We start from the raw sequence: 13,406 nt of genomic DNA on the forward strand, positions 1-13,406 counted from the left end.
AAATTATTATGTATTCTATTTCTAATCTGTAAATCTGTCAATACTATTTCATTTTCCTACTAATTGAATTTGGTAATACATTAGGCTTCATTTTTGAAGAAAATTTGGATCAGAGAGGGGTTCAACTATGGTGGGGGAGGGGAGCACTGATATGGGATGTCATTAATGGGGGATACATGGGTGGGAGGGAGTTCTCCAGGGCATGCATATAGGTATATTTGGATGTTTGTTGGGTATTGTCATAGTGGATAGAGTTACACATGACAACTGAGGGAGTGCTGAGTTCCCATCCTGGGGAGCTCTGTCGCATTCCCCAATGGAATAGTCATCTTAAAACCCTTTCCTTATTCACTTTTCCTATGCAACTTTTACTCAGAAAAATACCCCTAAAATTATAAATCAATAATGTACATTTAAAAAAATTATAAAGACTAAAATTTAAAACTCTAGTTATTCTACCACTGAGAGATTATTCTTTAATTTTTTTTTGGTTTACATGCTGTGGCAGTTTGATATTATTGGTGAATTCCGAAAAAAACATATTGGATTAGGTTTGTATTCTGATCTGTACCTGGGCATGACTGAGTTAAGATTACGGCATGGAGTTCCCATCCCTTGGTGGGTGGGAACTCACAGATAAAAGGCTTGATGAAGAATAGAGTTGGGGGTTTCTGATGTTGGAGTTTTGATGTTGGAATTTGATGCTGAAGACTTAAGCTGGAGCCCTGGGAAGTTAGCACGCAGAGGAAAGAGAAGCCGACCCCAGGAAGAGAGGAACCTTGAACCCAGAGAAAAGCAAGCCCCAGGAACGTAGGAACCCAGGAGGCCTGAACCCTCACAGACATTGGCAGCCATCTTGCTCCAAATAGACTTTGGTGAGGGACATAAGTTATGCTTATGGCCTGGTATCTGTAAGCTCCTACCCCAAATAAATACCCTTTATAAAAACCAATCTATTTCTGGTATTTTGCATCAGAACCCCTTTGGTTGACTAATACAACTGAAAAAGTTGTATAGGATCATTAAGTCTTGTCAGCTTTTTTTTTTTTTTCATTGAACAATATTTTGTTTTCTTCCTACTTCATTAAATATTCTTCAGAAAATTTCCCTAATGGTTGCAAAAATACCCTGACTAAATTTTGTTCCCAATTTCTTATTATTGAATACTGAGATTATTTTCAACTCTTTATTTCAAATGAAACTACAACATAATATTCCTAAACTTTTCCTTGCATCTTTGATTAGTTCCAAACCTAAGAAAAATTGTAATTTCTTTTCCCATCTCCTCTTAATTGTATTTGAGGTGGGGGGTGAGGATAGCTCTGCAGTCATAATTTATGTGAGTGGTACTAATAATAAGGCCTCTTAAAATTCAGGAAAAATGTAACTTTAAAATAATACTAGGTAAAAGAAATAATTCCAGCAAAATTTAAAGAGCTTGAAAGTGTCCTTAGTCCCTTCAGTGTTTTCAGAAAGGATCCATCTATCATTTCAGTTCCCTCTAAATGCATCCCATTTTCTTCAGTATCAGACTTCAAGAAAAAAAAAATATTTCATTTGTTTAGAACTTCTGCTATATTTAATCCTGTAATTGGAAACTATTTTTTCTACTGTTTCTCCCATTTTGAATAAGGTGTATTTCAGCTATAGATAAACTTGGATATTTATCCTTATACTTGCTATTGTTTCTAAAAGAAAATGTATTCAGAGATGTCTAAATACATAATCACAAAAGAACTTTTAGGAATTCAATTTGCTTATAAGGAAAGGACTTCTCGACTTCTAATATTTCACAAAGGAGGCCATATTTATTTAGCCTCTTATTTCATAATTCATATATTGCCAAAAAACACTGTGTTTAGATAAATAATTCATAATCAGGTCAAATAGGAAGAGGTGTGCGGATGTATTAGTTATTAGATATATTAGCTTCTTTGAAGGACTTGGGTATTGGAACTTGATCCTTAAATTATGTTGATCTCCAAAATGAGGTTGTCAGCTATGAAAATGAAGATCCTGAGAGAGTTGTTCCCTCAGCCTGCTTTATTTTTCTTCATAACATGTATTGCCTCCTGGTTTATAATATATTTATATGTTTTTATCTTTATTACATGCTGTCCTTCACTGGACTGTAAGTATCATGAAATGAGAACATTTCTTTAATCCACTACTTTACTCACTACGTGGCAATAGCATGTTCTCAGTAAATGTAGCTAAATCAAATGAATGAATGTTAGGTGAATGAACAGTGAAGATTTTTTGTTTTCTGATTTGATAGAATAGAAATACTATATGACAAAATATTACAAAGTTTATAAATAAGCCCAAGCTAAGTATCTCACAAATGATATCTTTTTTATTTTATCTTAAATAAATTGAATGTGTAAAATCTATTGGTAATTCCATACAGGAAAGAAATATGAATTTCAAAACTTATTAAAAAATAAGTTTCTTTTTTCTTTCCAAGTAAGTTAATGTGTTTTGCCTTTTAAAAAATATGAAGGAGACTAAGCTCTTTAAACCAACTAGCATTACTAATGATTTTAGAATGTGGTTAGCTTGACCTTTATGGAAAAGTCATAAATATGTTTTTCATTTATTACAGACTTCATTTGGTATCTTCTTAATAAGAAAATTAAAACTACCACACCATAAAAAGTACCCTTTGGCAACGAATAATATATAATTAAAAATTTCAAAAAGTAAGGATTCTTGACAATTCAAAGATTAATTTTTTAAGGCTGTCTTGGAGAGGGAATTCTACAAAAAGAAATTTTTTAATAAAAGAAGATAGCCAGGGTCTAATTTTGTCTGGCTTTCTTCTCTAACTCTTAGGCCTATATAGAAACTCATTTGCCACAATGTTTAACATAAGGCCCAAAGTTCAATGAGGGAGGAGAATAGAAAACATTTTTAAAAATGTTTATTAAAATCCACAACTGTGTTCATTGTTGGTTACTGGGTCTCCAAAGCAGATGAATTTAAATACACAATAATTGGAATAACTATTTTAATTTTGTTTGTTAAAATTATAAAGGAACTAAAAATCAGTTTGGAAGCAATGGAGGAAGTATCATCATTCCTTTTTCTTTTCCTGAAATACCTATTTTCTAAAGAAGGCAATTACTTTTGCATCTCCTGCAGGTAGTAAAGTATTCATGTTACTATGGGAGTAGGAAGAAGTATACTATTTTGGATGCAAGTAGCAAATTCAAATTCAGCAAAAGAAAGCAAACAGAGGCATTTGTTGAAAGGACTGTAGATAAACCACAAAACTGACAGAACATTCGAAAAAGAGGTTCAGGAATGGACAGGAGCTACAAAGCAGCTCTAGGATGACAGTCTTCCGGCTATAGGAACTCCTGGATTCTCTTATGTGCTACCACCGGAATGAGTGAGCTACTTGCTGTTTTTCCTGTTTTATTTTCAGCCTGCTTAAGATTCAAAATCCCAGGACAAAGACAATGTGATTGGTCTTGCATGTCAGTTAAAGTGAACAAATACAGTGGCTTGTGAGTTTTTATGAATTTCCAGAGTAGTTTTGCTCTTCTTGAGCCAGCAGGTGTGGCTTTCCTAACTTGCCTTTTCCTGAGCTTCAGTTTTTGGCAAGAATTGCTGCGTCAGCCCAAATCCCACTTGGGTATTCAGCCTAAACCCCTTGTCTGGAATGGAATCATCTCCCCAACAAAGTCACGTTCAAGTCCTAGCCCTCGATCCTGAGGATGCGAACTCACATGTAAATAAGATCTTTGAAGATCTATTAAGATGGGACCAAACTGAATCAGGGTGGGCCTTAATCCTGCAGGTATGACTGCAGACCTCAAAAGCAGAGAGATTTGGATGTGGTGGTAGGAGTGAGGAGGAGAAAGGCGATGAATTGCCATGTCATTGAGGCAGAGACCGAGTTTCGGATTGCCAGCATGCTGCAACAAGAAGGCTATGGACATTGGAGAAAGCATAACTTGCTAATACCTTGATTTCGGACTTCTAGCCTTCAAAACTGTGAGATAATAAATTTCTGTTGTTTTAAGCCAACCAGCCTGTGGTGTTTGTTATACCAGTGCTGGCAAACTAAGACGTCCCTCAATCACTGAATCCAGTGAAACCTTCAGCAGTTTCAAAATACAATAAACTTTCAGCAGTGTTTATCCCTCTTGTTTGTAGTTTCCTCTTTATTTTTTTTATTCTTTTGCATGTCTCTTATTTTCTTCTAAGATCATTTATGCATTTAAAAGGCCATCTGTTATATTTTATCCAGATAGATAAATGTCTTAATGTCTTATAATAGGGAGATTGTAAGATTATCTAGTGCACTTATTACCAGATAGGGAAATCCTCCATAACATTCACTCATTGACTCAAAGAAAATTTTAAGATGTACTTACCAAATCCAATGGATGTGTCATGATGATGGGAACGAGTGTTGTTGGGGGGGGGGAGAGGGGGGGTGGGGGGGTGGGGTTGAATGGGACCTCACATATATATTTTTAATGTAATATTATTACAAAGTCAATAAAAAATAAAAAAATTAAAAAAAAAAAAAAAAAAAAAAAAAGGTTACAGTACAAATGCCTGGGCTTTGCTTCTTTGGCCTGGTCTACTAAATCCCTCCGTGCTGAGAGTACACTAGATTCTTCATTGCTCCCATATGTGCCATGCACAAAAGACTATTATTTCATGTTAAACCTCCTGGCTAGGATTTACTTTTTCCATTTTTCCACCTATTTATTTCTTATACATCTTTCATTCATCCAGAGTTTCTTGAGTATATGCAATATACCATACAATCAGCTAGGCTCCAGGGATGTAAAGACAAATTAAAACCCCTGCTTCAACAAACTGACAACTGTTTAAGCCCCAGCTAAGCTGCCTCTACCTAGCTTTCCTTAATTCCCCAGTCAGGATTTAAACACTGCCTCTTCAACCCTCTCATGCACCATGTTGTTTTATGGCCTTATTTGCACTTAACTCATTCTGTAATCCCTTGTTTTTATGTGTTTTACGTAGAACAATATGAAATCTTACTTGTCTTAACAGGTTATAAAAGACTACACCCAAAAGAAGAGACTCACTGATGAGTCTTTATAAATCATCTCCAGGATATGTGGATTCCCTGGGATTTAGTGTTGAAAGAGCTCAGGCAATTCTACATTTCTCTGCAGAAGAAAGGGATGGTAATTGGGATTCAAGGCTGCACAAGAAAAGGGACAAGAGAGGTCCATCTTTGGACTGGCTTGGAGATTAGGAAACAAATGTCTAAAACAAAAGCTAAATACAACTGAGATTATGCCCCCACCTCCTAAAACCATACTAGACTGAAAACTCCTTGAAGATAGGACACCACTCATATTGATCTTTTCATCCCCTGAGTGCCTAGAATTATGTCTTTCCTTTAGTAGGTTCTCAAAAGTCTAACTCGAAAATAAAGATGAACAAGAGAACCACATCATTCAACCAGGGCCAGAATTAGACAAGTTTTTGATGTCGTGAAGATAATTCAATACAATTCCCTCATTTGGCTCCACAGGAAATAGAGGGCAAAAGGGAATAAGTAACATGAGTAATATGCCCAAAATCACTGGGTTTGTTAACAGATGGAAGAGGTAAGACTTTCTAATGTACTGCCTTATGCTCACTATTTCTTGAGTGGACCAAACTTATGCCCAATTTAAATGCTTTTCACTTGCTTTTCCCTTCAATTGGCATGGTCTACACTAAGTATTTTAGTGTTGCTTTTTTTTTTCTTTATACTCTATTCTTGAGGAAACCTTTATTGATAACCAAATCTGAAGTCATTTACAGCTACTCCTTATTACATCACCATTTATTCTTCACAAACCTGATTGCTCTGTTTTATTTATTTTTGTTTGTTCCTCTCCCTATTGCACACACACTCATGCACAAGTACATGTATGCATGCTTATATTAGAATGTAATAGCTACACTAAAATACTTGGTGTAGACGATGCGAATTGAAGGGAAAAGCAAGTGAAAAGTGTTTAAATTGGGCATAAGGTTGGTCCACCACTGCATCCTCATTGCCTAGAATAGTCCCTGGCCAAACTATCAAAGATGCTCAATAAAATTTATTTGTTTATTCTTCAAAGATATTGCAAAGGCTACTATTTTGAAACAGAGTGATTGATGAAAAGTTCTGTTATGTCTCATCCCTGGACAACTACTGAGAGAGGAAAAATTCGTAAAGTAGTTTTAAACTTTAAGATGATGATAATCAAAATTATTACTACCAAATACATTTTTCTATAAAGATTTATTTTTCATTTATTTCTCTCCCCTTACCTCCCCCTCCAACCCCCCCATTGTCTGCTCTCTGTGTCCATTTGCTGTGTGTTCTTCTGTGACCGCTTCTATCCTTGTCAGCGGCACCGGGAATCTGTTTCTTTTTGTTGCATCATCTTGTTGTGTCAGCTCTCCATGTGTGCAGCGCCATTCCTGGGCAGGCTGCACTTTCTTTTGTGCTGGGCAGCTCTCCTTATGGGGCACATTCCTTGTGCGTGGGGCTCTCCTATGGCAAGGGAAGCATAGAGAGATTTAGAGGTGATGAGTTTGGTTCGTTGGTTTTTGTTTTTTAGTATTATTATTGTTGCTGGAATAATAAAGATGCTCTAAGAATGACTGAAGTGATGAATGCACAACTGTGTGATTATACCAAATACCTTTGATTGTACACTTTAGATAGATTTATGCTTTATTAACATGTATCAATAAAATTGATTTGTTAAATTATTTATATTTTTAATTTATGATTTCAGTTATTTTAAAATGAAACATCTAGCTTTTTCACAATACTTAGTATAAACAATGAGGTTGATTTGTAAGTTTTAGACACTTGGTTGACTCCTGATTGAGTTGAGTAGTTTCAAATTTACCAAAATATTATTTACCCTTTTCTAGCACGTCCCTGTACTCCCCTGAATCCAGTTTTGGTTTTTTTTCCTTAAAAATTTCTGGGCACTGCTACATTATCTTTCCTTTCTCCTTAGTAGACTCAACATGGAAATTCAGCAAATATTTAATGAGAGTCAACTACTGATCTTGCCTAGAATTAGGGCAAATTCTATATAGTTCAATTCTTGAAAATCCATTATAAAATAGAAACCTAAAGGAGACTGCATAATCAAATCAGTGGGTACAATATTAAAATTGGATGATTAATGGCTCATTTAAGAACTTGGCATTTACAAAGTATAGAAAAATGTATTATAAATATCTAACAATTGCAAACATTTCCTTTTTTTTTTTTTAAGATTTATTTATTTATTTATTTTTCTCCCCTTCCTCCCCTACCCCAGTTGTTTGTTCTCTGTGTCTATTTGCTGTGTCTTCTTTGTCTGCTTCTGTTGTTACCAGTGGCACTGGAATCTGTGTTTCTTTCTGTTGCATCATCTTGTTGTGTCAGCTCTCCATGTCAGCGGTGCCAATTTTTAGGCAGGGTGTACTTTGTTTCATGCTGGGCGGCTCTCCTTATGGGGCGCACTCCTTGCGTGTGGGGCTCCCCTATGCAGGGGACACCCCTGCGTGGCAGGGCACTCCTTGAGCTCATCAGCACTGTGCATGGGCCAGCTCCACACGGGTCAAGGAGGCCTGGGGTTTGAACCTTGGACCTTCCATGTGGTAGGCAGACACCCTATCTATTGGGCCAAGTCTGCTTCCCCTACCAAATACATTTTGATTTACTAGGATTGACAAGGTAAATGCCATGCTATGGATCATGTGTTACATGCTAGCTTAATGTATATCAACAACTATTTACTCTTCCATTTATTTATTTGAGGTTAATGGATTTTTGGAATACAAATATACACTATTCATATAAGGGAGGCAGTATGTTGTACTAAAATGAATATTGAACTGAGGGTCTGGCTCTTTATTTCTAGCTACAACTTTGCTAAAATATAAGTGCATAGATTGGAAAGTATCATTTAACTTGTTTGTATCTCGGTGTCCTCAATTGTAAAATGAGGGTATTAAATTAGATAATTTAACAAAGTTCCTTCCAGCACTCAAATCTGTAATTCTATAATTTTGAGTCCGATTTTACTGGTTTAGAAAGAAATGTTTGTGGCGGCAGACTTGGCCCACTGGTTAGGGTGTCTGTCTACCACATGGAAGGTCCACGGCTGCTATTCTGTTTTCTTCTCTAGCTTATTTTTATTTATATTTTGTAAAAAAAGCCAGTCTTATATATACAGTATCACACATATTTGTGCTTTTCATGAAGTTTCACTATGTATACAGTCCCTAGTTATACATTTTAGCTTTCCCTCTAGTGATATAAATGTCCTTAGTCCTTCCCTTTCAGTCACTATCATACCCATAATAGCTCTACTAGTCACAAACAGCATGATATTCTCTCAATATTTCATTTCATTTCCCAAAGATTTACAAACAACCTTTTAACCAATTCTGCTTATTAACCATTAGCATTCCGTACTCTGCTCTCATTCTATTTTCTGGCAACCTATATTCTAATTATTAATTCCATGAGTTTACATAAAATATTTAGTTCATAATAGCTCAATCATACTTTGAGCTTGTTTCTCTCAACATAATGTCCTCCAGGTTCACCCATGTTATCATATACCTCATGACTTCATTTCTTCTTACCACTGTGTAATAGTCCATCATGTGTATACATCACAGTTTGTTTATCCATTCATCAGTAGATGGACACCTGGGTTGTCTCCAACTTTTGGCTGTCATGAATACCACTGCTATGAACATTGGTGTGCAGATGTCTGTCTATTCATGTTACTGCTCTCAGTTTTTTTGGGTATCCTAGCAACAGTATAGCCAGGTCACATGGCAAGTCTATAGTCAACTTCCTTAGGAACTGCCAGTCTTCCACAGCAGCTGTACCATTCTACATTCCCACCAACAGTGAATAAGCATTCTTATCTCTCCATATCCTCTCCAACATTTACAGTTTTCCAACTTTTTAATAGTGGTCACTCTAATAGGTGTGAAATAGTATCTCCTTGTAGTTTTGATTTACATTTTCTAATCACTAGTGATGTTGAACTTCTTTTCATATTTCTTCACAATTTGTATTTCTCCTTACACAACAGTCTTTTCAAGTCTTTTACCCAATTTTTAATCAGGTAGTTTGTCTTTTTATTGCTGAGTTTGTATGATCTCTCTATATTCATGGATATATATTAAACCCTTATTGGATATGTGATTGCCAAATATTTTCTCCACTTGAGCACACCGCCTTTTCACCCTTTTGACAAAATCCTTTGATGTGCAAGTTGTTTAATCTTTTTTTTTTTTAAAGATTTATTTATTTATTTATTTCTCTCCCCTTACTCCCCCACCTGGTTGTCCGTTCTGTGTGTCTATTTGCTGCGTCATCTTTGTCCGCTTCTGTTGTTGTCAGAGGCACGGGAATCTGTGTTTCTTTTTGTTGCGTCATCTTGTTGCGTCATTTTCTCCGTGTGTGCGGCACCATTCTTACGAAGCCTGCACTTATCTTTGGCGCTGGGCAGCTCTCCTTACGGGGCGCACTCCTTGTGTGTGGGGCTACCCTATGTGGGGGACACCCCTGCGTGGCAGGGCACTCCTTGTGCGCATCAGCATTGCACATGGGCCAGCTCCACATGGGTCAAGGAGGTCCGGGGTTTGAACCATGGACCTCCCATGTGGTAGACGGACACCCTAACCACTGGGCCAAGTCTGCCACCAAAAGTGTTTAATCTTGAAGAGGTTCCATTTATCTATTTGTTCTTTTGTTGCAAGTGCTTTGAGTGCAAGGTTTTAGAAATGACCACCTACCACAAGAGCTTGAAGATGTTTTCCTACATTTTCTTCTAGGAGTTTTATGGTTGTTCCTTTTATATTTAGGCCCTTGATCCATTTTGAGTTAATTTTTGTATAAGGTGTGAGATAGGGTTCCTCTTTCTTTTTTTTGGATATGGCTATCCATTTCTCACAGCACCATTTGTTGACTAGACTATTCTGGCCCAGCTGGATGGGCTTAACAGCCTTGTCAAAAACCACTTGACAGTAGATGTGAGGGTCTATTTCTGAGTTCTCAATTCATTTCTGTTGGTCAACCTGTCTGTCTTTATGTCAGTATCATGCTGTTTTTACCACTGTAGCTAAATAATAGGCTTTAAAGTCAGGAAGTGAGAGTCCTCCAACTTTGTTCTTTTTTTTTTTTAAAGATTTACTTATTTAATTATTTATCTCCCCATCCCCCCCCCCAGCCTGGTTGTCTGTTCTCTATGTCTATTTGTTGCATCTTCTTTGTCCGCTTCTGTTGTCATCAGCGGCATGGGAATCTGTGTTTCTTTTTGTTGCGTCATCTTTTTGTGTCAGCTCTCTGTGTGTGCGGCACCATTCCTGGGCAGGCTGCACTTTCTTTTGCACTGGGTGGCTCTCCTTACGGGGCGCACTCCTTTTTTGGGGCGCTCCCCTACGTGGGGGACACTCCTTGCGCGCATCAGCACTGCACGTGGGCCAGCTCCACACGGGTCAAGAGGCCCGGGGTTATTTTCTGTTCAGTTTTTGGAAGAGCTTGAGTAAGATTGGTATTAGATCATTTTTGAATGTTTGGCAGAATTCATCTATGAAGCCATTTGGTTTTGGGATTTTCATCTTGGGCAGATTTTTGATGACTGTTCCAAACTCTTCACTTGTGATTGGCTTGTTTAGGTCTTCTATTTTTTCCAGGGTCAGTGTAGGTGGTGTGTGTGTTTCTAGTCATTTGTCCATCTCATCTACATTGTCTAGATTTTTGGCATACAATTGTTCATAGAATCCTCTTATGTTTCTCTTAAAATATGACCCGACCCGCGGATCAGTTGAACCAAGACCTGAGGGAGGAAGTGGGAATGAAAAGGGACAAGAGACACAAAGAATGGAGACAAGACAGGATTCTGATCAAGTCTCGTTTATTGAGGGTCAATCAGGGGTATTTATAGCTAGAGATGAATGAGGTTTCGTGCCACAGATCTGATTGGTCCATGTCACGAAGTCTTTTCGCGGACATTTCAAACCAAACGTCTGAATGGCATGAGGATAGAAACTTAATTACTACAACCAGGGTGGGGAAAGGGAAACTTAACCGGGTTAGTATCTAAAAATAGAGCTTAGCAACAAGATTGCCAATACAACACCAGTGCCAGAGGCAGCTTCCCACAAAAATACATAAGTACTTTAATGAGAAAGATATTTTCAGAGCTCATGATATTTATAAAATAAATCTTATCCAAATTGGTAATTGCATTTGAATAGAAACTAGAGAATCCAAGTGTGACAGAAATTTTTTTATGGATCCCAGAAAAGATCATGTTCTTGAAGCTAATCCAGTCTGGTGAGTGTCGAACTCTTTGACTGGATTTGATTCAGTTGGCAGCCTTTAATGGGATTATTCCCAGGGTAGGTCTTCCTCCTCTTGGTAGAGTCCTCTATAAACAGAGGACTGAAAGGAGAGACACACAGAAGGAGACAGCAGAGAAACCCCGAGAGGCTGAGAGAGAGGTCTCTAAGCCAGAAGATGGAATAAGTGGAGACAGGGGTGGGGAAAGGGGCCTTGGAGAGGCTCAAAGAGAGGAGGCCAGGAGGATAGTGGAGAGAGTAGCCAGATGTCTGATCACAACAGCTGAGCTTGGGGAGAAAGTATGCCTGGAGGAGAAGGCACAGACCCAGATCAACAAATACCTCTAGGTGCCTTGCCATGTGGAAGGAGTCCTGGGTCTCAGCAAACAACCTTAAATTAGACAACATGTGATGATGACTTGATTTGGACACTTTTGCGGCCCCAGAACTGCAAGCTTTCAACCTAATAAATTCCCACTATAAAAGCCAACCCATTTCTGATATATTGCCCCCAGCAGCTTTTAGCAAACTGAAACACCAGGTACAAAGAGTAACAACTAAAGGACAATGCTGATTTAATCTTTAGGGATCTTTAATGTAAACAGCTGTCATATATTTGAAGAAACAGATTTTAGGTTAGTTACCTTCACTGTCTCAACTTCCTGATCTGTCACTGTTCTTGTTACACAGTTCCTGTGACACACATAAACCCCAAAAAAGTAAAAATATTTCTACTATATTTAGAGTAAAAATTTAGGAAATATATTAGGAAAATTGTGCCTGGGCTATAAAGAAAAAAACTTACATCTCTTCATGGATTCAAAGTGGAAAAGGCTAACTAAAATGACCCAGTAGGTAGTTCTGCTCATTAAGAAAATTTTAGGTTTTGACTCTGTGAGGTATAAAGCTTTGATTTATTTCCACTTGTACTTTTTAATTCTCATGATGGTAAAATAACTGTGTGGTTATAATTAATTTATTTGATCATTTCTTTGTAGGAATAAAAACAGCTGAAAAGGAGTCTCTAGGAAATATTGCAGACCTCAGTAGTGGTCAACCATTTATTATCTTCCTAATTACCTTTTCTTCTCTGTAACTTAGAATATTTAATTTTGAACTCCCCAGTGATCCTCCTGTGTATACTCTACTGCAAAATATTTGTGGACAGACTTACTCTGTTACTCTATAAAATCCATTTTGTATGACATAAAAAAAAGGACTGAGCAGAAGGGATTTATTAGGCGTCATTTATATCCACTGCATAGTCAAACCTTAATTATGCAGTGAATGATTTTCCTGTTTCAGAATTATATAAGTATTTTTTTTCTACTCTGTCTCACTGTTGCTGACGCGATTTCACTAATCATTAGCGTGTCCACCAAGGATGGTTTGGAGATGGAATAAAGCAGGGGAATCACGTTGTCCTTCATTTTGCTATTTCTTCACAGATTTAATAAAATCTTTACTGAAAGAGGAGATTGAAGCTTCAATGTAAATAGACTCTCAGTGGAGTTTAGCGTTACCATTATCCATGTGATTCTCTCTCTCCAAGGATAATTTGTCTATGTATTTTTTTTAGAGCTTAAGGGAAGAATAAGAACATAGTTATGCACATTAAAAATTTTGTAGGTATTCTACAAAAGAGTTCTTCTAAACTAATTTATACTCCTCATCAGCAGTGGTAGATGAGAGTGCTTTTCTCCTCTAAACTTCACCAAACAAGACTATAATTTTTTCTCCAACCAGATTGTTGAAAAAATTGTCTTTAGCTGTTACATATTTTATTGATTTCGTCTTTCAAATATACTTATATAAATACACCCAGACATTTCCATGTGAAGAGATAATAAAACCCACAGAGGAAAAGTTTAAGGGGGAAGGTTAGAAAAAGAGAACCACTAAATAAGATAAATGTCTTTTTGAAATGCATTTTATGTAAGTTACCTTTCAGAAGTTGAAAAACAAGTGAAGAGACTATGACTTCACATTTGCTACAAATATTTAGCATTAGCATATAACCTTATGGTAGCTATATTGTTTTTTCATTATTAAATAGAACTAGA

This window comes from Dasypus novemcinctus, chromosome 1, assembly GCF_030445035.2.
Source record: "Dasypus novemcinctus isolate mDasNov1 chromosome 1, mDasNov1.1.hap2, whole genome shotgun sequence".
NCBI lineage: Eukaryota > Metazoa > Chordata > Mammalia > Cingulata > Dasypodidae > Dasypus > Dasypus novemcinctus.